This window comes from Talpa europaea, assembly GCF_964194135.1.
Source record: "Talpa europaea genome assembly, chromosome: 9".
In the NCBI taxonomy this organism is placed as follows: domain Eukaryota; kingdom Metazoa; phylum Chordata; class Mammalia; order Eulipotyphla; family Talpidae; genus Talpa; species Talpa europaea.
In genome coordinates, this window is record NC_140076.1 from 85,740,787 (window position 1) to 85,762,444 (window position 21,658).

Sequence of the window (21,658 nt, forward strand, 5' to 3'; positions counted from 1 at the left end):
TTGAACACCCACTCTACTCACGTGTGATCATAGCAGCTCCCAATCTAGCCTCATCTGTAAATAAGGACACAGGGACAAAAGAGTGTCCTATCGAGAAGCGTAACTACTTCCTGTAGCGGCAAAGGAGTGCTGGGCTCTGCTGGAAGCCGGTGTGGAAGCTCCCTGGGCTGTGCCCATCTTAGCAAGGACTTTCCCCACCCCGGCTCTGCTCACTTCCGCCATTTGCTTGTAAGACCTTTAGCCAGTGACTCATTCTAGAACCAGAGCATTGGTGAAACTCAGCTGAGACCAGAGGTCAGGGTCTTCAGTCCCAGAGAGTGGGAGGAAATCCAGAATCTACACCAGAAGCTCTAGATTCTCTTTCAGACCATTTGTACTGTGATCACTTTCTTAGACCCAGAATGCTGATTGACCACAACGGTTCATTCTTACATACAGGTGAAGTCTTCCTAAAGCAAACCTAGTAACACACACACAAACACACACACACACACACACACACACTCACTCACTCTTTAAAAAAATGATTTGGTGGGTTTCTGAGAAGGAGGCAAAAATTCACTCTATGAAAGAATCCTTTATGCAGTTCCTAAGAGGATTTGTATGAAGATTCATTGAGTAATGCGTTTCCTGAGAATTTTGAGGTTGTGTTTGTTTTATCAAACCTTATTTGATGTAAATGAAAAAAAAAAAACAGGTTAACAAAATACTTTGGATAGTATGATTCAATTTACTTAAGTTTATAAATGTTTATAGGAATACATGCATTGAAAGATGTCCATCAGCTTTTTAACAGGGATTGCCTGTGGGGTGTTGCAAATTGACATGTGTTTTTCTTTCTTTGTATTTTTCTCTCTTATCTGATTCTTACACCAGCAAGGAACAATAAAGTTCTTGAAGGAAATTTCACACACAATCCTCATGAGTCTGTGGCTTTTGTTGAAAGTCATTTGTGACAGATCATGGAGCAGTGGGTGGTGATGTGGTCATGAAGGCGGTGACCATAGCCCAGTATTTACAGTTGTCTCCCTTTATCCCTGGGGTTCTCAGACTGCCCCCCCCGCATATGTACTGTTTTTTTTCCCCCTCTACATACATGCCTATGATGGAGTTTAATTTAAATATCAGGCGCAGTAAGAGATCAGCCACAATAACAAAGGGACAATGTTAACAGTACACTGTCATAAAAGCTGTGTGAATGTGGTCTCTTTCTTAAAATATCTTATTATACATAATATTTTTGGAAGAGGGTGATGGAGGGTTGTGACCAAAACCACAGAAAGGGAAGCCATGGATAAGAGGGGACTGCTATAGTGTAAATTTTTTTTTTTTTAATAGAGGCATGTTTTATTTATCTTTTTGTTTGTTTGTTTGTTTATACATGCACTGGGTACAGTCAGAAGCATGGGAGGGTGAGAGAATTCACCAGAGCCAGAGGGAGCAGAGCAGGCAGAAGGACCGAAGTACACTGCTGAGGGGAGCAGCGGGCGGCAGGAGAGGTCTGCGCGCCATGTGGGACCCTCCTCTGGTGGCCGGGGAGCAGCCGGGGATCGAACCGGTGCCGCAGAGGCCACAGGCAGCTTTGCAACCCAGCGCTCAACTGCTGCGCCACCGGGGAGGCCCGTGTAAATTTTTTTTTAAAGGGGAAAGAGTGTGTGTAAGTCCAGTGGGTCATACATGACAAGACAGCTGTGAAGACAGGTGATTCTTTTCTCCCCCTAATTTATGTTTTCCTGCCTAAGAAAGAAAAAATAAACCTCAATGTATGTACTACTTTCCAAGAACCGATCCATCTTGTAAACCAGTGGGTTTTGAAGTGTATTTTCTGGATGAACTTTATTACCTGGAAACTCGTGAAGGCTATAAACAGTTACAGAATAAGACTTACTGAATAGGGCCTCCCCGGTGGCGCAGTGGTTGAGCGCTGGGTTGCGAGGCTGCCCGCGGCCTCTGCAGCGCCGGTTCGATCCCCGGCTGCTCCCCGGCCACCGGAGGAGGGTCCCACATGGCGCGCAGACCTCTCCTGCCGCCCGCTGCTCCCCTCAGCAGTGTACTTCGGTCCTTCTGCCTGCTCTGCTCCCCGCTCTGGCTCTGGTGAATTCTCTCACCCTCCCGTGCTTCTGACTGTACCCAGTGCTTGTATAAATAAATAAATAAATCTTAAAAAAATAAAATAAAATGTATTGAAGGAAGGAATGAGTGCAAAACTAATGCAATAGAAAATTAAAAAAAAAAAAAAAAGACTTACTGAATAGGAAACTGGGAGTGGGGACCTCCAGTTTTTGTTTTAAGCCCTAAGACTGACAAATGTACACTGACATTTTAGAGCTTCCGGGGTCAGTGAAGGGACATCCCCATGCCACTAAGTGGAAATGACCTGGCGTTCTTGAAAGATGCGGGTTTACCCCGACAGGTGTGCAGACAGGTATGCCACACATCGCCTCTCTGAGAGATGAACAGGGGACAAAGCCATATTCCCACAGTGAAGGCTAGCGTTCTGTTTTTAAGATGCTAACTTTCATTGCATGAAATCACCTGCAGAGATTGTGAATTAAGGCAGATTTCTGGGTCGTGCTCCTGGCCCACAACTTCAGCATCTCCTGGGATCTGTCATTTTGACCGTCCCCCCCCAAGGGATCCCATCAAGACCAATGCTTGGAACACTTTATTTTAGGCTTTTCATTCTTTTTCTCCTTCCCTTCAACCTCTCACCCCATACTTATGTCTCTTCTTTTCATCTCCTTTTCCTCCGTGCTGTGACGGATGGGGTTTCAGAAGCAGATTTGTTGTTCTTTCGGCTCTGTTTGGCAGAGAATAGGTCAGACACTCCTGAAGAGGTGCCTGGGGAGTAGCAGTAATAATAATGGAAGTATTGATTGGCCATCCTCCAACAGGTGAACGTCATGGTTGATTATTTCACACAGATGGGACTCAGAGGCAAGCTGGACACCTGTTCAATAGCGGCTGCCTGTCCGCGTGACCTGGTGTCTGATATTCAGAGATTTAGGGACACAGTGGTTTCCTAAGTCCTCCCAGCCATCAAACCTTCATTACTTAAAATAGAAGATCCCCTTATTAAGATTCTGCAGAAACAGAACTAACAGGATGTATGTAGCATGCACACACACACATGTTGTAGGGAATCAGTTCATATGATTATGGAGATTGGTGAATGCGAAGGTCTGAAGGGTGAGTTGGCAAGCAGGATACCCAGGAATGCCGACAGGAGTTCCAGCCAGAGGCTGAAGGTCTGGGACCTAGGAAAACCAATGGTTCTAGCCAGAAAGAGCTGATGTTTCCATATGAGTTGGAATACAGGGAAACATCTATGTCCCAGCTAAAGTGGTCAGGATGAAGGGTTCCCTTGACGTTCAGAAAGTCAGCCTAGTTCTAGTCAGACCTGCACCTGATCAGCTGGGGCCCATCCCCGTTAGGGAGGGCAATCTGCCCTCTATCCATTTCAGTGCTAACCTTGTCTTGAAGCTTCATCAGGACATACCATGAATTGTGTTTGAGTTTCTGGGCAACCTGCAGCCCAGTCAAGCTGACATAAAAAATCAGCCTCCTCAAGTCCTTTGTTTCTTTTTTCACATCTTGACTGTCTTGCCCTCCTCTTAAATACTATTTCAGAGAGTCAATTTTGGGGCATCTGTGTCTGGAAGGTCGGAGAGTCTGGGAAATGCTTCAGGGGCCCGAGAACTTTGTTTTGTGTCCATTTCCTCTTTGCTTTTCGTAGCACTAAGAGGCTTTGGAAAAGTGTCATTGCGAGAATTTCTGTCTTGCCCCATTCCCTGGGGCAGCTTTTCTAAACAGATGAGCAAACTTTTGTTATTCCTGAGAAAGTACAGGCAATATAATTACCACTTTCCTGTGAGGGGTTTACAAGGCTCCAGGTGTCTTATATATAAGGAAAGCGATTATCTCCATTTTCCAGATGAGAAAACTGAAGCGTGGAGAGTTCATTTACCTTGCTGACATTTGTCACCGACAGGACAAGAATCAAAGCTGCTAATCAGCCTGTTTTCTTTTCACTAAAGTTTGTACTGGGCTTTAACAGTTTCTAAGGCACATTAGCATACATCATTATATTTACAGAACATAGCATTCCCCAGAGAAATAGCTATTATAGCCATCATTTTAGAAATGGGAAAATGGAATTTTCAAAAGGTTATGTGACTTGTCTGTCTCCTGGGTCCTCCAACTAGTTCCTGGTTAAACTGATCCACAATCTCTGTAATAAAAAGAGTTCTTATCTAAAAAAAAATTCATAGGAATACATATACATTTAAAAGGCAGGAGAGAAAAACAGATGCCCTGCCTTAGTTTCTCTATGTGACTAAAGCAGAAGTGTGTATACATTGAACCTATTCTGTTTTTTTTTTTTTCTCCTCTGTATCTTTGGTTGGCAGGAGTGAGTTCTTATACGTGATTGTTTCTACCCTCTGGCTCAGCCACTTGTTAAGATATATTAAAATTACATTGCAGGCTGCTTTTAAGACACCATCATGCATCTTTGCTCTGGGTCTTGCAATGCTTCTGAGAATGGTCTGATTCCATTTATCACTGGGTGATCAAAGTGTTTTCTGGTTTGAAAAGCTAACTTTTCTTATTATAAAAGTGATATGCATTTACTGCAAAGAATTTTGAAAATGGCTGGTACTATCAAAGAGAAAACAATTTAAACTATAAAAAAATTAAGATGAAAAGAATAGGTATTTTCTTTTACTGGGAACTTAGAAATTTTTGCAAATCATAGGGTAGAAAAGTGTTGCCTTTACTCCCATAGATGATCATTTTGGGTGACTATTGGGTTAGCAATGAGCAAGTCCACCACGAGATACTTGCCAAGGTGTAGTGTGGGTCTTACTTGACTTGAGTAGTCTGTTTCATACAGAGGCCAGCAGCCAGCAGCTGGAAATTGCTGTTTCTCACATTTAGAAGTGAACCTGCAAACCTCATCTCTCACTCAATATAACACCATCTAACACATGCTAACATTTTTCATCAATATTAGTGTCACCACAAAGTGCCGTTAAAATAGAAGCGATTTCATACATTATTTATCTGCAAAGTATCCAGCAAGTCCTTCTTTTGCTGGAGAGCCGTCTCCTTGGCATTTATAAATTGGGTAAAATATCTGCAGCTCACTGGGTTCGTCTTCTCAGCCCATGGCAGAGAGAGAGGAGGATCTGGGACCTGTTTGGGCTGATACAACTTGTGGCATCTCTTCACACAACTTTGACATTGCTTGGATGCAGGGGAGCTGAACCAGGCTGGAGAATGGAAATTCTGGAAATAATGGCTGCACCTCACTTCCTGAAAACATGTCTCTACTTGGCAGGTGCTCAAAAAGGAACCAACATTCATTCACACCTTTCAGTGGTGCCTGTTTCTAGAGCTGAAGTCTGAAGCAGCAATTCACAGATGTGTTTTGTGCGGGACTGGGCAGGGGTGAGGTGAGTGAGGGCCTAGGATGCAGAGATGAAGGACCCATCCATTCTCTGGATTGTATGTTATTGCATGGCCTGCTTTTGTTTTTCCCTCATTAGCTGTAATATTTAAAATTTGGAATATTTATTCAACAAAGATTTTCTGATCACTTCCGTGTGTTGGGTGCTATTTTAGCCATGGGGAATACAATAATGAATAAAACTGCCATTACTGTCTTCAAGTTACTGATATTCTTGTACAGGAGAGACTTCCTATAGAAGTCTGGCTTTCTGGCTCCCTGAAGTCTCAGAACTGACAATTCTGGGTGGGCTTTTCTTGATGACAATCATCACCCAATGCAGGAGCCACTGCCTCCCTTTCAGCTGGAGTTTGAGCTCTGCTGCTTGTCACATTCCCTATTGTGTTTGTCATATTCTCTATCCACATGGGATCTCAATGGAGTAAATACCACTATTATTATTGTTGCCATTTTGCAGGCAGAGATTCAAAGAGGTAAAGTGACTGGACCAAGGTCTCTAGGCATAGAAGGGGCATGAATATGAGGTCAGATTGGGGTCTGGAGCATGTACTGTGTGACTACAGAGGCTGAGGTCATGGCCTCCATGCAGAGCAGTGTCTCTGGAGGCAGGGACATAGAAATACCACCAAGCAAAACCACTCAACTCCTCTAAGGTCAAATTAGAGAGGTGTATTAGCAGTAGTGATGTCAGCCTTCAACTAGGATGACTCAAACAGAGTTTCATAATGAAACTACAAAGGCGCGGGTACTGTGTAGGGAAACCACAACACCAGATTAGTAATAGTGGGCTCCTGTGGCCACTCCTGAGCCTTCAGGGGCAGAGGAAGGGGTGGGCTACAGGAGTCAGGGAGAAGGGACTGTGAAGAGGGCTGACTTTCTTGAGCTGAAGACTTTGGATGCATTGAACCTCTAGGGACAGCACAGGGCGGGAACGTGGAGAAAAAATACCCCAACTCCCCCATTTCTTTCAACTCCTTCCTGTTGGTCTGCTAGTGCCAATCCCAGCAGGAAGTCAGAGGGCAAGGGAACCACTGATCTGCCCTACAGGCTCTGGAAACACAAAGCAGCGTGCAGAGCAGTGGCGGAGAGAGTACAATGAAGGACATGTAGCCCAAGGGGCAAGTCCAAGCCAAGGGCGTTTTAGGGGACAGGTAGTGTTGATCGTTAAGGGACAAAACTAAGATAATGGTGAAATCAAGGTCAGCTTTGATGGGGCTGGGAATATCTCTTCCTCCTTCTGCTCTTCTCTCTCTTTCTCCCTGCCATCCTTGATGGACTACCTTTATACCAGAAAAAGTGTTGATATCATGTTGGAGATGCTTCCAGTTTGCAGCACAGGACTTGAAAATTTCGATGACCTTCCAGTGGACAACCCTGAACTATGAACTGTGCATGGTGGTACCACCTTCAGGTTTTCCCTAGCATTGGCAGAGTGCACCAAACCCTCTCGTACAAATCTGTGTCTTAAAATCTCCAAACAGCTCTGTGGTTAAATTTCTCCTCTAAAATCTATTCTGCTTAATCTTTCTTGTCAAACATAGTATATCCTTCTAAATGGAGTCATATATTACCCACCACTAATAATCATGTCTTGCTTGCTTTCAGAATTCTCAGTTTCTGAAATCAACTGGACCATGACTTGGATCTTCAGTTGGTTTATCTCAGCGTGTTTCAGTCATCTTTACATATTTTCCACAGCCACCTCAGGGGTGTTTATGAATAGCCCTGTCAGCATAAGCAGGAGTAATAAGGTCAGGAACACTGCACTGAACACTCCAATGGTGTGCAGGCCTGTACAGCTGACTCGGCACCAGTGTGCTTCCGAGAATCGTGGTGTGTGGGGGGAGCTGCAATTGCTGGGTATGAATGCTCCTGGCTGGAACAAGGGGTCATAATAAAGGTGTGTGATGCTAGGGATTGGACACCTGTGAGCCTTTCCCCCTCTTCTTCCTTGTTAATGGCATCCCAATATTGTCACAGTATAGGCAAGTCCTGAACCTCAAAGGGGGCTGGTCTCTCCAGTCCCAGCGAGCAAATTCACTGGTCCAGCCCAGGCTTGACATCACCCCTTTAGCAAGGGTTGGATTAGCAGGGGGCATGGGGTGCAGTTCTGACCAACAGGATGGGAAAAATGTGCTGTGGATATTACTAGAATAGGCTCTTTTTTACTCCCAAAAAGTCACAAAGGAAAAATAGTTGCCTCTTCCTGCGTTGGACTTGTCATAGCCGCTTGCGGTGTCTGCAACAGAGGCAGTCAGGTCATGATGCCTCATGCCGAGGATGGGAGGGTGCAGAGGTGCTTTATTCTGTCTTCATCCAGGTAAGCCCTGAGTTAGCCCATGCGAGTCCTCTCCTACACAGGTCTTTTAAGTTGGCACAGTGCATTTCTCTCTGCTGACACCAGCAGGTGCAGGGGGCTCAGATCTTCATGCATCAGACAAGTATGTGCAATTCAGGGGTCAAAGTGGGGAGGGGGAACATGATTTTAGGTTTTGTTTTTAAAATCAAGTTTTATTGATTCACTCTTTGTTCATGAAACTATATAATTTGGGGGTTAAAAAGCTTCATACCTTGGGCCTCCCCGGTGGTGCAGCGGGTTGAACGCCGTGCTGTGAAGCTGTCCGCAGCCTCTGCAGTGCAAGTTCGATCCCGGCCAGCGGGTGAGAATCCCACATGGTGCGGCAGACCTCTCCTGTCTCACCTGCTCCCCGCAGCAGTGTATTTCAGTCAGTCTGCCTGTTCTGGTCCCCACTCTGTCTCTGGTGAATCCTCTCACCCTCTCGCACCTCTGGCCTCCACCCCCACTCTTGAAATAAATAAATCTTTAAAAAAAAATAAGCTTCCTACCTCGATACATGTACTCAACTTATTCCAGAATCAATACCTGATCCCATTATCCCCCCTTCCCTCTTCTCACCCCCTTCCCAATATATCTGTAACCTTGGCAACCATTATATTTTTCAGTGTCTAAGAGTTAGTTTTCTTGTGTTTTGTCAGTTGGTTTGCTTTGGTTATTTATATCCCACATATGAGAGAAACTATCCAGTAATCTTTCCCTTTCTGACTAATTTCACTTAGCATCGTCACCTCAAGTTCTAGTCAGGTTGTCACCTTTTTGAATAGCTGCGTAGTATTCCTTTGAGTCTAGATTCTCAATTTCTTTTTTTTTTTTTTAAAAAGATTTATTTATTTATACAAGAACCGGGCTACAGGCCAGGTGCACGAGAGGGTGAGAAGATTCACCAGACACAGAGCGGGGAACAGAACAGGCAGACTGATGAAATACACTGCTGAGGGGAGCAGCGGGAGAGGCAGGAGAGGTCTGCCACGTCATGTGGGTATCTCCATGGCTAGCAGGGATCAAATCGACACTACAGAGGCTGCAGAAAGCCTCACAGTGCTGCATTCAACTGCCTGCGCCACCAGGGAGGCCCTAGATTTGCAATTTCTTTATCCAATCTTTTGTCTATGTGCATTTGACTCCACATCTTGGCTATTGTGAATAATATTGTTATGAACATAGGGGTGCAGATGTATTTTTGAATCAGTGTTTTCATATTCTTTGGATCAGTACCTTGAAGTAATATTGTTTGATCATATGTATTTAACATTTTTGGTTTTTTAAGGAATCTCCATACCAGTTTCCACAGAAGTTGCATCAATTTACATTCCTACCAAGAGTGAATGAGGGTTCCTTTTGTCCACACCCTTGCCAACGCTTGTTGTTTGTGGTATTTTGGATATGGGCTGTTCTCACAGATGTGTGGTGATATCTCACTGTGGTTTTGATTTGCATTTAAGGGTAACATGATTTTAACACATTGCCTATATCTGCTGAAAACAGCATGTGCAGAAACAACAATAGAGGTTATGGTGAGAGCAGCATAAACACTGAGACTTTCCTTCACTTTCTCCCTCTTTCCAACCTTGGCAGGGGCCAGCTGATTACACATCCCCCACACACTTGTGCATTCCCCATTTGCCTGCTTGCTTCTTTGATCTTTTTTATTTTCTGTCTGATTCTAAATAAAAACGAGACTGGCCTTGGAGCTGGTCTGCACTTTCTTAGTGTAGTCCCTCTAGGCTTCTCATTGTTCTGCACATATACTCTGAGTAATCCTTTTTCATTTTTTTTTATTTCAAAACTAATGCATGAATATAAGAATTCAATGGAAGTATTAAGACTAGAAATTGGATGTCTCTTGTAATTCTCTACCTCCTAACTACATAATACACTATAATATAATATGTTTAAAAAAAAGGGTCGGATTCTATATACATCTCATGTCTTTTGCATGAATACATGTAGATCTATTCTTTTTATTAACTGCGTAATATTAACTCTATTCTTTTTATTAACTGTGTGATATTCCAAAGCATGAATATAATTATGCTTTGTAAGACTTAATAGGGGTGTGCTTCTGAAAATGTGAAGTTACCCATGGGTAACTATATTCATGAGCCCCATTGCTGCCATCAGTCCTTTCCAGCAAGTTTTGCTGTCATCTGGAGAGACATGGCTTGGAGGAACCACTTGACACAATGGAAGGGATGCAGGATTTGGGGTCCACTCTACCCTGTTCTAGCTGTATGATATTGGAAAGTGATTAAAATCCTTTATACCTCACTGATCTCATCCCTTAAAAAAAGGATAGGGCCTCCCCGGTGGTACAGCAGTTGAGTGCTGGGCTGCAAAGCTGCCCAGCTGCCCGCAGCCTCTGCAGTGCCGGTTTGATTCCTGGCAGCCCCTGGCCGCTGGCGGGGGTCCCACATGGTGCACAGACCTCTCCTGCCATGGCTGCTGCTCCCCTCAGCAGTGTACTTCATCGATCTGCCTGTTTTGTTCCCCGCTCTAGCTCTGGTGGGTTCTCTCGCCCTCCTGTGCTTCTGACTGTATCCAGTGCTTGTATAAATAAATAAATAAATCTGAAAAAAGAAAAGGATAATAAAACCTACCTCTTAAAGTTGTTTCAAGAGTTAGAAATAACAGCAAAGCATCCACCTCCTTAATAGCTGTTCAATGAGTGAGTTGTTCTAGGAAAGGAACCTCAGGAACTAGTACAAACCTCTTGATTATCCTCAGTGAGGATAGTGGACAAATATATGCATGTGTACTTGTTAGTCTGAAACAATTTTTTGACACCATGGTGCTACTGTCCCGGAATGGTGCAAAGGAAGTCCAAGGAAACAAATGATCTAAATTCATCTTTGTGTCCCTCCTGAGAAGAAGATTCTTTAATCTTGAACATTCATGGACAGAGATCTGCAGATAGACTTTGAGCAATTTATTAACAGAGAGGGCAGGAAAAGACTTCATTCAGAATAAGAAGATCTCAAGAGACTGGAGAGACAGGCTAAATCAAACAAAGCAAATTTTACTAGGGAAAATGTGAAATTTAACCATTTGGTTCCTTTCTCTCTTCTTTTTTTGCACAACACAGCTGGGAGAAAGGTAACTTAATAACAGGTATGAAAAATACTGAAGGGCTTTTTGAAGCTGAAATTCAATATGAAGCCAGAGTGTGGTGCCACTGTCTCAATAAGCAATTGTAATCTTTATCCTCATAAAAGGAAGCAGGAAATTCAGAAGGAGGAAGGTGTTGCCTCCCTGCAGTTTGTCTTCATCAGACCACAAACTGCAACATTAGGTTGGCCAGTGACTGGCATGCAGGTTGAAGCTTCCTGTTTGCATGCCCAAGGCAGACACCACTAGCATATTCCACAGAGTTTAGATAGAGACTGAATCCTCCTCAACAGTCTTCAAGGCAGCCAGAATGTTTTGAATGGAGCTGGCATGTAAGATGAAATCTTTACTTAGTCAATGGACTGCAGGCTGCTCCTGGGACCCCCTTCGAGGGGATCCCACATAATGGGATCCAGCCTTTATCTAGGCAAGGGTTGGAACCCAAGGGCTGTCAATCCAATCTTTAAAGAACTTTCGCCGAATACAAACCAGCTTGTTCACTCTGATTCTCTCTTAGGAATTTAACCTGGGAAATCAATCGGGCAGTTGGTGGCAGACCCAGGGCCTGAAATGTTCATAGTGAGAGACAGAGGGGGAATAAGGAACACGAGAAAACAGAAGGAACAACAAGGAGGCAGGAACTCCCAGAAAGAGAGGGGGAGGGGCTAAGGAACTGGCCTGTGGCAGTAGAAAGTGGAAGCAGAGGCAGGAGCGCTGAGGGCTGTTGCTTTGCTGTTGAGGGTCTGGTCAGACCTCTTGTCCTCTGGCCTTAAACTTGGGGCTCCTCTTTTGCTTTTTTGTTTTTAAGTCTACAGTAAACATCTATTACTGGAAGTGTCCGAGGGGTTTTTCTTTCTTGTAACCCCAAACCCAAATGTCTACTCAGGTTTCCTTGTCTGGTTCTGGGTGTCATATTGGCAAACCAGAGCAGGAACCCCGGAGAGAAACTAAGCAAGGAAAATGAGCTGGAGGCCCCCCACACAGGAGGGGTTTTCAAAGGAACCAGAGATACTCAGATATCCAGACCAGAGATACTCAAAGTGGGACCCCTGAGCAGCAGAAGCAGCTGCAGGGGGAGTTTTAGGGGTATCTCTTAGAGATGCAAATTTCTGGATTCACCCTAGATCAGCAGAATAGGAAACTCCAGGGTGGCCCAAGGTCACTGGTTTTAGTAGGATCACATCTGAATGTGGGCCTGTACCAGAATCGGGCTTGGAGAAAGCCCAGGCAGAAAGCCAGGACCATCTCTAGTTATTTGAAGGAATGTTAAGTGAGGTGTGACAAGAAGGATCCCCTGAGGGCAGTGCTAGGTTTCAGACTTGGCAGAGGAGTGTGAGCAGCAAACCCGTTCAAGGAGGGGCCAGCTGCTAGATCCCATGGAGGCCTGTGAAGTCCATAGGGACAAGAGGAGACTGAAAGCAGAAGTATGAGTGGGGAAGCTCTGTAAATCAGGAACAGCACTGAGGACAAGCATCAAGGCCTCTTCACCCCCATGTTGCTATGGGGACTGGGGTTGGGGCAGGGACACGCTAAGGTGTGTCTACGAGCCCAGGTGGTCTTCTTGCCATAGATCAGATCTAGGATCCTGGTCTCCTAACACGTGAGACCAGGATCCCACTTTGGGGTTTGCTTCTACCCCTATCTCTAGATCCCAGCCCTTTGCTAAATTCATCAGCAAAGGCAGAGACGCCAGCACTGGGGCAGAGAAGTGGAGGCGACTGATAGATACCCACCCAAACCTCTCGGGACAGGTACGTTCAGTAGGTGAGAGTGTTGGCCCCAGAGTCAGAAGACGCGCTATGTATTGACAATTGAGTGGCCTTGAGTGTGTGACTCTCTCTGCCTTGCTTCCTTGTCTCTGACATCGAGACCTAGACTACTGGGTCCCTTCCTGGGTTGCTTTGGGTAAGAGATAGAAACACCATGTCCAGTCAGTCCATTTAACCACCGTCATCACTATTGTTGTCTTTCATTGAACTCCTTCAGTGCCTGTGAGGAGGGAAGGTGGATTGATCCTCCCCCACCCCCATTTGACAGCCCCAGGAATGGAGGCAAAGGACGAAGGAGACCCAGGCTGACCTCACTGCATCCACATTAGTGGCAGAATAAGCCTAGGATTTGATCTTTCTGATCTGTGGTGGTCAGGACAGACTCTGTGTGTGCTTTTTAGAAAGAGGGATAGAATTAGTTATTAATTAAATTTGTTCAGATTCAGGTTTTAGAACTTTTAATTTTGCTAAAGCAAAACATTAAGACATAGACTTGATATTTTTGGAAAAGACAGTATTTGTTTATGAAATAAATTCTACAAAGAGGTGTGTGGTGAAAACTAAGTTTCCCTTACACGTCCTAAGCTCAGTGTCCAGGTCCCTTTCTTATGATGGATGCTGGCACCTTTTTTTTTTTTTAAAGATTTATTTATTTATACAAGCACTGGGTACAGTCAGAAGCACGGGAGGGTGAGAGAATTCACCAGAGCCAGAGCGGGGAACAGAACAGGCAGACTGATGAAGTGCACTGCTGAGGGGAGCTTCTGTGTGTGTGTAGGGAGGGCAAGGCTGACTTTTTGAGGGAAGTGATGTTGTGGGATCTAAACTTGCCCTTGGAAAGAGAGGCCAGTCGGTCTTGGACAGTACCCATGATAGGCCAAGTGCTCCGAAGCTGCTGTCCACCTTCAGGGCCAGTGTCTCTACGGTTCCCAAGGCCTATGCGGGTAGCATGGTGGTCTGAATTCTGGGCTTCCTGCCCTGCACTCCCTTCCCTCTAAATCTGACTCTTGTTCTAAGAGGCCGCCATCCCCCGAGCCCACCCTGTCTGCCTGGGGAATGCTGACGGGGAACCACAGGCCCGAGCTGCTGAGTCCTCCAGTCTAGGACACTGGACAGGTGGTAGGTACAGTTCTCAGCCATGGAGGTTGCAGGCCCAGGGCCCTATCACTGTCTTGTTACAACGTGTGGCAGTGGGATGAAAAGGGATTACTCAGAGTCCGTGTGCAGAACAATGAGCAGCCTAGAGGGACTACACTAAGAAAGTGCAGACCAGCTCCAAGGCCAGTCTCGTTTTTATTTAGAATCAGACAGAAAATAAAAAAGATCCCAGCAGCCAAATGGGGGATGCACAAGTGCATGGGGGATGTGTAATCAGCTCCAGCCAAGGTTGGGATAGGGAGAAAGTGAAGGAAAGTCTCAGTGTTTATGCTGCTCTCACCATAACCTCTATTGCTGTTTCTGCACATGCTGTTTTCAGCATGGATAGATCCTCACACCAGGACTTACACCCTGAGAGATTCCTTATCAACTTTCCCTGTTTCTGCACACTGAGAGACACAGAATAGTCAAAGCAAAGAATAATCAAGGCAAAGACACAGAATATTTGAGACACATAGTAATCCAAGCTGCCACACATCACCTACCTGGATTCTTCTACTTTCTCCAGACTCATCTGATGTTGGTAATCCTGCCAGCATAGGAGAACAAGTTTGTATTTATTATTATTATTATTACTGCACAAATTGTCTAACTTCTAGAAGCCATCCCCCAACAACCACAGAATGGCCTTGCTGTTTGGGTAAGAAGACCAGGTGCAGGGTCTGCTGAGAAGGCAAGCTCTTCCCAGGGTAAGGCCGCAGGGCTGTCCCTGTCCCAACAGCTCCAAGTCCCATGGCCTGTTGTGTCAGAGCAGATTTCCCTGCTTCCTGGTGCCATTCTCCCCAGCATAGTCTCTGGTATTCACTGCTCCAGGCTGGGCCTTTCAAAGGGTTCAATGTGTAGGCCTTGGAATTTAGAGGTGATACCTCTCTGGGCCCCTCTTAGCAGGGCCCTGGCTGGTCTATGTTGACTGGAGTATGTCAGTGCTCCCCAAATCTCTCCATTTCATTCTTAGATGGTTCTAGAGCGCAGAACAGAACTGGGGTTTGTGGCTGGGGCTGCGTGAATGGACAGCTTCTAGACTCTCAACCTCAAATTCCCATTTAACTTAAAATCCCCTGGGCCCTTGCTTGCTAGGTCTTTGACATTTCCGGTTTTCAGCGTCCTATGTGAGGAAGGGCTGGGTCCTGTTTCAGTGGGGAGGTAAGTGTAGGAGAAATCCATTTACCTCAGGAGAGAATCTGGTGGGGAGCAGACCAAGTGCCTGTCAAGTCCCGTTCTCTGCGTTTCTCCTCGTCCTCTTGTTCTGTGATGAAGCCCGGCCTGCCACTGGGCTTCCAGGATGGGGCGCCAGGGAAGCAAGTTGGAGAGGGCCTTGTCCTGGGATGAGCCGGCAGCCTGCTTCCTCTTCTCACATTGCCTCTCCCCTTCCCACCACCGCTTCCTGCCTGGGGCGGCTGCAGCCAGCAGCCCAGCTCCTGAGCCCAGTTATTTAAAAATTCAGCTGTCACCATGGCAACCTGTATCCTGTTCTGTTTCAACCAGAGATACAAAGAAACAGCAAAAGGGAAAGTTTAATAAGATTTTTTTATATGAATTTCACTGACAGGGCCTGTCTTTTTTGGGAAATAGAAATATTCCCTCTTAGTGCTTAGTGGCCTTATGGGAGTGTCCTTCATTTCACCCACCCCCCTAGACTGCTAGAGATCAGAGCCTCTGCTGGCTTTCTACGGCTAGTAGGGTCACCCCTTTGTCCATTTTGGAATAGGGGAGTGTTCTTCTCTGGTATTTGGGCTTTCTGAAAGGGTTTATTTAGGGTTGGATGAACTGAAGGGTGTCTGTGGCTTTTTTCCTCCCTCCTGTTTGCCCCACATCAAATCCCAGAATCGCATTGGGAGCTAGAGGAGTCTTTGAAGGTCATTGACTTTGCAGTGACTTGACAGTGACTTTTCTGTTCTTGGGTGTCTAGTAGGTGTTTCCTTGGCCACTCTCTGGGGAACTGGTCCTTTGGCCATGTCAATCTATGCATTCAGGTGGAACCCAGAATTTCCCTGACACGATGACAGGCTCACGGATGAGCATGTTAGCCTCAGGCACTGTGGGAACAGGCTGGGACTTTTGTCTGACACTACCGAGAAAAGCCCCTTTTGCTGCTGTGGGGATGAAGGCTGGTGCTGCTGGAGACCCAACCTAGAGGAGGAAGCTGCCCACGAGGGACAGGAGGGACACAGAGGGAAGCAGGGCTGGGGATGGAGAAGAGAAACCAGAGCTGGCTCCCCTGATGTTGCACATGGCCTGGGTTGAGTCAGCCCTGAACCCCTGGCTTGTTGGCTTCATGACTAATCTGTCCCCTTGTCTCCCCTTAAGTCGGGATTTCTGAGCCCTGAAAACAGTGGGTATCACATTCCCCAAGATCTGTACTTCACCAGCGGGACAGGAGAGACCATGTGCAGGGAGGCACCATCCAAGGTCACACAGACACAGAGAGGCCGTCTGAGGTCAGGGCTCCTGATGCCTCCACAGCCTCTCAATCCCCTTGTCCTTCTCTTATCTTTGCGGGGAGGAAAGCTGAGCCTGTGGAGGCTGACAGCCCAGTAAGGACACTTTCCAGTCCTGTCCTTACTCCTACTGCCCACCCCCCATTCCTCTTCCCCTCCCATCATGCACCGCCCAACTGCCACCTCTACTCCTCACCCTCACACCCCACCTGCATTCCTCAACCCCATACCCTGAGCTGGGGTCTCATGCTCTGCAAACTGAGCCAGAAGGTGACCACTCAGGTATTCCTGCTGAATCTCTGACTAAAGCCAACTCCCAGATTAGGATGACACCAGGGTCAGGACCAAACTGTGGGTGACAACTTTCAGCTAAGCACGTCACCCTCAAGCACCACCTCAAAATGTCAGTTGCAGCTTGGGTTGCCTATTACTCAAAACGTTCCCAGGTCTGCTCTGGCCTTGACCCAGCACAACACCCATCTCTTTACACCCGGGGCATCAGCTGGAGGCCACCCCAGGGTTGGGGGAAGCCCAGCCCTTCCACAGGCAATAGAAAGCAGGCCATGAACCCTAAGCACACTGGAATATCCGAGTAGAGCCAGGTCCTAGGCTTCATTGCTGGTGTGAATGCACCCAAGTTCCCCCAGCAGAGCAGCACTGGGGACACAGAGTTGACACTCACCTGAGCTTTCACCCCAGTGACAATGTGTAGTTGAACAAAGGGGTTGTTTGGGGGTGGACGGTCCAGCTTGTCAATACCGCGGTGAAACTAAGTGCTCTAAAAAATAGTGTCTACTAATACAAATACGAGAACGTGTAAAGGTAAAAAAATTAAAGATACTATTTTGGTTTGGCTTTTATTGTTGCTTTTAAATAGAGAAGGATGCAGGTTGCCTCTGTCCCTCCTGGAGAGCGCATCTTCTTGCCCAATTTCTCTTTGATTTGTCCTCTGTGGAGGAAGGAGACTGCAGTAAAGTTTTCTGCCACTAGGGGGCAGGAGCATCAAGGCAAAGAAGGGAGGCCCCCAAAGTGGCCGCCAAACCGCAGGTAACAAGCAGCGGGTTCGGCTGGGTTCGCCCAGGTGCGGGACCCTTAAATTCCCAAGTCCGAGCTCTGCGTGTTCTGATCCACTCCCACGATTTCGTCTTGCACACTGTGAGCGCTGTAGATGCCAGAGCCGAAATGAAAATTTAAAAAGGGGCTTTGGTGGAGGAGGGTTCCAGTGCCTGTAAAACGCAGGCATGGGGTCTGGGACTAGAATTTCACCTTTACGAGTCCTTCAGAATGTGCCTGGAGACCAAGGGCCCCTGGCCTGGTTGCCAGTGAGCTGTGTGACCTTGCTTGGGAAATACAGTGTCTCTGGGTCGAAATTGCTCCTTTCAGTGATAGCGCTGAGATTTGACCCCTAGGTCACCAGGGAGACCCTTAAATTTCCCCTTTTATAAAAGGATGTGAAAAGTCCCTTCTGATTCAAAGAACCCCAATGGTGACTAGTAGAGACGGCAGAGTTCCCCCTCAGGTTACTTGTCCAGAAAGTTCTCCTTGTGGGGGTGCTTTCCATTTAGCAGAGAAGTACTCTTGAACACAAGGGGGTGAAGACCCTCTGCTGGAGCTTTTGGGTAAGTGGTAGAGAGAAGCTCGTGGCTTTTTCAGATCAAGGTGAGGTTGGCATCCTCATTCCCTGATGGGGAGGTGGCGTTTGGATCTGAGATGGAGATGGGGGTGAAAATCTGGGGGAAGCAAGTTTCTCCCTAAAAGCTAAGTAAAATCCTGCAATATTCTGAACTCAGAGCCTATAGACCCTGCTCATGAGGCTGCTGGTTTGAGACCAGCATGGAAACAGAGCTTCTGGGAGTCAGGGGCTACTCCCTGCTCATTTTCAGTTAGATTTGTGCATAGACTTGACTCTCTGAGAGACCCGGCCCCACCCAGGAATGCAGCCTCCTCCTGAAGCCACAGTCCTGTCCTAGGAGGATCCTGTCTACACCGTGTCTGTGGCCTGTGGGCTGCACTGGCCTGTTCCTCCACAGGCAACATCAGGAAGACAGTGCCACAGCAACCCAAACAAGCAGCAACAAAACACTCTATAAATGAAAGCCTCCCTTCTCTGGCAGGAACAGTTTCTGGGATTCACATTCTGAGCCCCAAATGCAAGTGGGTGGGGCCATTGGGGGGGAGGGGGCACTGCTTGCGTTCTCCCTCCTCCTGGGAGAAACTTTTAAGGAGCCCCTGGCCCTCAGGGAGTATTCCTCCCACCCAGGCCTGATTGACAATGAACGGCTGCTGTCTCATTTAGGCTCTATTATAAAAGCCTTCAGTCTCAATTAATATAGATTAGCATTGTAATTTTTCCTTTCCTCTACGGATGATTTAAATTTTGAGATAGATTTGAAGGAAACTCGTTTTTTGGTTGAGTGACATCAGCACCACAATTTTTAAAACTTGGTTCTATTTAATTTACTTTTAAATTTTATATTATGTTTATTGCAGTAATATCGGTTTACAGTACTGGATATGACTTAGAGCTACAGGTTCTCATCTCTTGAGATGTGTGTCCCCACACCCACCACCACTATGGCCCCCATAACCTTCCACCGTAGTCCATTGGGCCTGTTCCCCCTTTACTCCCCACTACCCTTCTTCCCTCTGGTAGTTCTGCAGTCAGATTTCTGGGGTCTGTTTTGATTTAGTTTTGTCAGTTTCATTGCTTTGTTTCTCTATCTTCCAAATAGGGGTGAAATCACCCAGTATTTGTCTTGCTCCTGACTGACTTCACTTAGCGTCATCCCCTGCAGTTCCATCCGTGTTCCTGCAAATGGCAAGATTTTCATCTTTCAACTTTTATAGCACCACATTTTTTAATGGCTGCAGAATGTTCCAACTGCCCCGTTTTGCCAGGTAGGCTGGAGGCCACTCTGTGACTGGGTGCTGGTGGAATTGAGGGGTTCCCAGGTGGCTCTCTCCAGCCCTTTCCTTCCGCAGAGCAGGGAATGGCATCCTGCTGGTGTCAGGCTGGGACTGGAATTCAGATGTGCTGATTCCCCCTCGTCCCCTTTTTATGCTGCTGGCAGGTAGGCGGGAAGGGAAGAGAGGAGATCAAACTCTGACGTGCTGGATCATTTATTGAGATTATTGAGAAAAACGTCCCCTCTCGTACATTGTGATGTTCTTGTCTGTGCTTCTGCAAGTAAGGGTCCAAAATACTGTCTGCAACTGATTGCTTACTGGACACGCTTGGTCTGGCCCCCCTTCCTGGTGCCTACAGCAGCATGTTAACTCTCCTCATCCTCTTTCAGCCGGTCCTACCTCTGCACCCCCTGGAATTGAATCTCTCCAGGGTGGTTGCCACAAAGAACCGGCAACCCAGCCCCAAGATGGCTAAATAAATGTGCAGGCTGCAAAGAAGCCTCCCGATCATCTGCTCCTTCGTTTATCTTAGAATTCACTCCCCTGCCCACCCTCCACTCCAATCAGAGTGGCAAGGAGACTGGAAATGTCATGCTGGGCACTCCCCGGTGGGCATGCGTGTCTGACAGGACAAGCCAAGCAAACACCACCTTGCAGTGAGCTGAGCTGCTGCTGCCTCCAGCGGAGCAGAGTCTGCTTTCTAGATAAAGCCCACAATCCCAGGCTTTGATTTCCAGAGCAAGTCACTGCGGCTCACATCAGTATTGGCAAAAACACAGGTCTGGCCCAGGGTTTTGTGGAGCCGGTTGACCCCCGAGGGGAATGGATTTAGGGACCAAGAGGTGTGACATGGACTGTGTCTCCTCTCATTGTCTTGCCTCCCTCAGGGGAAGATGGGGATTGGGTGTCTGTGGCTTGAAGAGGTAGCGACCCCCAAGGGTAAAGGTTGCTAGGGGACTTCTGATTGCTTGGTCAGAGACATGTTTGGGGTTGTTAATGTTTGCCATCTGTGATCACGAGGAAGCCAATCTCAGTGTGGAGAGTCGTAGGGTAAAGGGTGGAACAGGGTCTCTAGAAAGTCACAGGTTCAGCTGAAGCCCTGAACTATCATATTGAAATAGCTGCAGTGCTTGCGGCTCTAGTAAGATTGGAGTTTTGGAGATGTGAGGTTCATTTTGAACCTGTGATGGTAATGGGGCAAGGAAGAGGGAAAAATCTGTATCCTGAAAGTACCAGGATTTGTTCTCTATCCTGGAAGGAAGTGATGGCTTTCCCTGCCCATCTAATGGATATTTTTTTACTCTTTTTCCTAAGTGGATCCTTATTAACTCCTGAAGCTACCAGCCATTTCCTTCTTCTTCAGTTTTGCTCTTCCCTTAAAACACTATTGTGCTTCTCCTTTTGTCTCTTGTCTCTCCTTTCTTTCTCTGGAGAGTCACCCTCCTCTGTCATTTAATGTGATAGTTCTTCTATTCTCATCCTAGTGGTTTATTTTCCCCTCTGTGACTTCCTCCAGACAGTGGCTTCAACTCCCACCTGCCTGTTTATTCTTCACAGTTCATGTCTGGAACCACAGGTGTCACCTCGACTCCAGAGGCCTGTGTGACATCTCCACCTGGATGTCTCAGAGCCTGTGCACTATTCACAGCAGCCAAGAGCTTCCAGTAACCTAGATGTCCATCATCTGATGACTGGATAAAGAAGATGTGGTCTATATACACAATGGAATACTATATAGCTATTAAAAAGATGTCACCCTGCATTTGCAACAACATGGATGGACCTAGAGGGTATTATTAAATATGCCAATTGGAAAAAGACAAGCACCATACGATTTAACTCATTTGTGTTATATAGAGAAAGCAAACCAACAGGAGAACTAAATAACAAAAGTAAGCTTTTGAATTATAAGACCATTTGTGGTTACCAGAAGGGAAGGGGGAATGGAGGGTGGGTAAATTGGGACAAAGGGAGGAATGGTATGGTAAAGGATGACTTTGGACTCTTAGTGATGAACTAAACTGTAGTCTATATTCATGTTGATTCTCAATGGTGTGTACACCTGAGACATATAATATTAAAATGCAATGTTACTTTAATTTTTAAAAATAAGTAAGCCTGTGACTTCTCATTTGCTCTTCACCTACCTGGATCTCTTCTGGCATTTATCTTGTCAGTCTACCACCATCCAGTTAAATAATCAGAACATGACCTGCACATGCCCCTTCGCTCTCTCATCCCATATCCAATCCATCACCCAGTCCTGAAGATTTTACCTCATAAATAATTTTGAATCTGTCTACTTTTCCCTTTCCCAACTACCATCCTAGTTAAAACTACTATCATCATTTGCTTGGACTAAAAATGGGCCATCCTCCCCCTAATTCCTTTCCTTAAGTTCTTTCTAGCTCCCATGTAGTCAAAAAAGGATTTTGTCACAAAGCAAGGCGGG